Source organism: Lycium ferocissimum, unplaced genomic scaffold, assembly GCF_029784015.1.
Source record: "Lycium ferocissimum isolate CSIRO_LF1 unplaced genomic scaffold, AGI_CSIRO_Lferr_CH_V1 ctg5326, whole genome shotgun sequence".
NCBI lineage: Eukaryota > Viridiplantae > Streptophyta > Magnoliopsida > Solanales > Solanaceae > Lycium > Lycium ferocissimum.
In genome coordinates, this window is record NW_026725944.1 from 38,881 (window position 1) to 44,061 (window position 5,181).

Sequence of the window (5,181 nt, forward strand, 5' to 3'; positions counted from 1 at the left end):
ATATCATTATATAATAGCAACCAAGGTCCAAACCACTGTTTATCAAATATATTATATATCTCAACACAATTTACACTACAAACCATCATAAGTGGCAGTTAAAGAATTAGTCAACACTATGAATCCACGGCAACATACACAATGTGCCAAATATGTCAGGAAGCATACACAATGCTAAGGGAAGCATACACAATGCCCCAATATCATCAAGAAGCATACACAATGCTAAGGGAAGCATACACAATGCCCCAATATAATCAAGAAGCATACACAATGCTAAGGGAAGCATACACAATGCCCCAATATCATGGCTCACAGCTATATCACATCACAAAATAATTTATAAAGAGAGTTTTGGATTATTTGAAAATAAAATATATGCGGTTGGCCTTAAGGACCACCGATTCTGCCAAGCACACGCTCGCCCCAACACATGGACCAGGCAGAGAAAACATATTTTTAAAACGGGTTTTGAAAAGCAAGTACCCAAAGCTTAAAGTCTCACTTACCTCAAATTCACAATTCAAGCACACTTTCCAATAAATCAAAACTGCGTTCTCGAGTCTCCGTATTGCCTCAAACTACACAAAAATGGATTTAGAATGGTCAAAACCCTTAGGGTAAACCACTTCTATATTTTTAGAGGCTTAAACGGTTAAAGTCAAATTTTAAAGGACGAAAACGCCCTCTGGTCAATGTGTTCAAAACCCAACAAGACATATGTTTTCGGGAAGGCCTTAACGAGAGGATTCCAACGATATATAGAAGTCTAAAATCCGACACTATTTGCCCTTTCAAATCAATGATTTTGATTGAGAACCCTAGAGCTAAACTTTCTCCATTCCTCAAAATATTCCCATGTTTTCACCATAAAGATTCACCTAATAATTATGTAACAAACTTAAATAAAATTTAGAGTCATTACCTTGATGAGTTGGGTGGAAAATCTTTATTTTTCTCCTCTCCCTTCCTCTTTTTTTTTTCTTCCTTTCTTCTATTACGTTTTTTTTTTCTTTCTTTTCTTTCAAATTGGAAGCCCTTCCTTTTTAAATTATTTTTTTTTCTTTTTTTTTTCTTTTCCTTTTCCTATTTGGGCTTGACTTTTTTCTATTTTTTTTAAAAACATTCTTTTCTCTTTTCTTTCAAATTGGAAGCCCTTCCTTTTTAAATGCATTTTTTTTCTTTCCTTTTCCTATTTGGGCTTGGCCCACCAAATTCCTTATTTTCTATTTTTTTTTTAATACTAATTACGAATTTCTCTCTTCTCTCTCTTTAAATTCCTTTCTCTCTAGCTAAAATTGGAAAATTTTAAAATAAATAATAATTAAATTACATTAAGCGACCTCACGTGGTCGGTAAATCAAATTAATATCACACATCTCAAAAAAACTCTCTCCCCCTCAACGTTTTCTCTCTCTCTCTCTCTCTCTGTTCGGCCAAAGCTATTACTGAATTAGGGTTTAAACATCTTCTCCTATTTGCCTTTGGTAAGTATCCCTTTAATTAATTATATGATTTCTTATTTGCAATTTTGCTTGAAGAAAAAGTTTTATTGTTAATTTTTTTTGGTCTATTTTCTAATTAATGGTTGTGTGTTATGTTGGGTTTTCATTTCTTGAGTGCATTTGTTCAATGAATACAAATGTTAATTAGCGATTAAACATTATAATGCCATTTCTTTCATCTTAATCCTAGATATTTACAAGAAAGCATTGTAGATTGATAAATATGCGCACTCTGGTACTATTTTTCCAACAGTTTTTGTGATTGTCACTGAATTTTTACACATAGTCGTTTTCCTTCTCCCAAATATACAAACATACATACATGCCCCCTTATTCATTACCAAATAGTACCAATTATTTTTCTCTCTCCATCTCCGTTTTAGGGATTCGGTTCAACCGCTTTGTTGAGTCAATTTCTTGATTTCGGGATGACTTTTCATTCTTGATTCTTCAGGTAGATTAATGTGAAATTTCTATGTTTAGTTATTCGGTTTCTAGCCATTTAAGGTATTTATTCTTGATGACTTCCTCTTCCTTTAGGATTAGGTTTAAGTTCTAGGGTTAGGTTTTAACTCGTTACGAAGATTAAGGTCTATTAATGACGGACCCCATTCCATTAGAATTAGGTTTTAATTCGTTCGAAGATTTTGATTGATTAAAAGGGAAAGTTGGTAAATTTGTTAATTTACGTGAAGGGATAATAATTTGTAAATACATTTACTTTCCATTCTCAGATACTACGCCTGGTGGATGCAAATTAGCATTGGTAGATTTAGTAGAATAATGTGCGAACTTAGCTTGTTTGGATAGTTCCGTACTACTCTGTCGACCAGTTAAGGTTAGTACTTCGTACTACTCTTTCTTATTTCTCGTTGCTCAATATGCTCTTTGTTTACTTTCCAATACTGTTTGCGATATGCTTGTCGATCTATGGTTCAACTCTTTTGCTCAATATGCTCTTTGTTTACTTTCCAATACTGTTTGCGATATGCTTGTCGATCTATGGTTCAACTCTTTTGATCAATATGAAACTTTAAGCTTAATTACTGTTTTGGGTGATATAATGAATCCATTTGTATCACGTTATTAGTTCTGAGAAATTATAAGGGAAAATGGCTGGTGCATTATGTGCGATTAACATTGTCGCTCATGTAAATTCAATTTTAACCGTCCGTTTTTCTGTTTTTGGAGGCGAAGGATATGTTAAAGCTTTGTAGAACTCAGCTCTTTACTGATTATTCCAGACACGAGAGTTGTAGGATCTCTTTTGAGAGTTGAAGGATAATTGCTTTTACGCTTGGTTTCAATAAATTTACCATTTCTAGTTTGGTTTGGTAAAAGTTACTCTTTTAACTAGTTTGGTTTGAAATCAATGATGAATATCTTATAACTTTAGAGAAAAAAAAGGTTATTCTTTTGAACCAATCCGTGCCTAAAAGATGTTACTCTTCACATGTTAAAGGGCCTTTGGACTTTTGGGTTGTACGATAAACTACCGACATATATTTGAATGATGCGGTGTTTCAAAGTTAAAGATATTTGGAGAAGATGACATTATACACTCCGTAAATGCAAGTCATGCTATGCTACTGACTTCCATAAGAGTTTGTAAAATTCATTTCACAATGAGTTGTATGTTACATCAATTGTTTAAAACATATTTGTGTACAACCTTTGAGTTTGTTTTTGTTATATTCTCTGCTTTCTATCTTGTGTTACAGAGTATCTCTTCTCAGTTCTCAAGCATCTTGTTTTGATTTCCACTGTCCGTTCTTCTCTGGTGAACAATGAAAATAACGTCTCATTAATCTTTTCATCCTTTTTATATCTTTTCTTTGATTGTCTAATACTTTTTTAATCATGAATAGAAAAGATGTCTAAACTTTATATTGTCTTTTCTACAAATCTGACGGGAAGTTTGATTTGTTTCGATGAGATCTTTTTGTAAAAAGACACAAGTATACTCACTTAAGTGAGTCACTTTTTATGGAATGTGATGGGAGTTGAAAGCAATGTCTAAAGAATCTAAACTTTGCTTCTACTGCAAAGTTACATAGTGTGCTTATAAGTTTTGCCTCTGAGTATCTGCAAATGCATTTGCAGCGAGTCCTGTTTTTATTGTACAAAATACATAGTATTACTATATTTTAGTTCAAGGATTGTAGTAAATTACTAAATCGACCTCTATTATTTCTGCAATTAGCATAATTTAAACAAAAACCAGATGATAATATGTTCACATTAGTTCATGATGGTGGCAAAAGTGACGCGGTAAAGATGCAATAACGTCGGATTCTCTACCATAAATATTTCCGTATGTTTTTTGAGATTGTTACATTTAATCCAAATTATGTGCTTTTGATCAAAAAAATGAAGTTTGATTAATCTTTCTCGAATCGCTCTCTCCATCTTTTTTGAATTATTCCCAGTCATGTGACAACTCTATCTCTTCCCCTTTTCTTTTGTAATTTTTTCGTTTTTATTCTATGTTTTCCTTGCTTTAGTTTTTGAACTGATCAAGTGCAGTTCATCTGTTGAATATGTTAACTATTAAGATTTCCTTTCTAAAAATTATGGACTAACTGATGAACGCATACCTATTTTAAGGTATTTTCCTTCAATAGATAGTTGGAGAATGAACGGGAAGGTGCAACCGGCAGTCTTAATTAATAATCCTCAATGTAAACGTTTGAAAACTATTCTAAAGGTTTTAGACCTTTAACTGCCCTTAGGGGTCTTATATTTGGGTACTTAGGGATCCTTACGAATTTGGTATATATAGTGTCCATGAAAATTCTCTTTTACCACTAGGAAAATAGAAACGATATGAAGTTTTTTTTTCCCTTTTCTAGGAAACGATTTCTTTAGAATAATTCTTACAAAAACTGGCGTTTTAATTTATTTTTTCTGGTAGTGAAATGAAAGCAAACTTTACTTGATTCAACAGTACAAAGTCAGCTCATGTGAATTTAATAATCTAGTCTTACTGCATTGGCTCATTAGTGGACTTTACCCTCTGGATAGTAATATATCTATTGCTTTTATGTCTTCACTTTCTCTAATTGGTTCCATATGAATATATGAAAAAGAGAAGAAAACTATATATATACAGTAGTAGTACTACTGCAAACTGCAATTTGCAGCTTCAGGCAATGGATATATGTGAACATAGAATATATATGGTTAATGCTTAAGGTTACTTTACCTTATACTACTATTACCTTGTTTTAGTCCTTTTATCTACATTTGGTTGATCCACAATGTGTACGAATTTACAATGGCAATATGCTAGCTAAAAATGGTTCTTTTGATTTTATTATTCGCCCGTTCTATTTTATGTGATAGTGTTTGACTAGACACGGAATTAACCTTAAGGTAAACTAAAAAAAAAGGGCATCACATAAAAATTTCTTATATTTAGTCTAAGTTATACACATCGTCAATATAAGAATTTTTTACACTATTCGATCACTTTTTTTTTGGCAACTAATGGATTTCATTACCAAAAGTGAACGTTTAAGTACAAAAACAGAGCTAGTTACTGGACAGTCCCAGTATACCATCTCATCTCAATTCAAACAAAGGATCACATAAACATAAATTTAGCTAGCCTAACTAGGATAAAAGTTTTAATTCTCTAGCCATTTTACAATAGGAAGTCTTCTGCCAGCCTTGA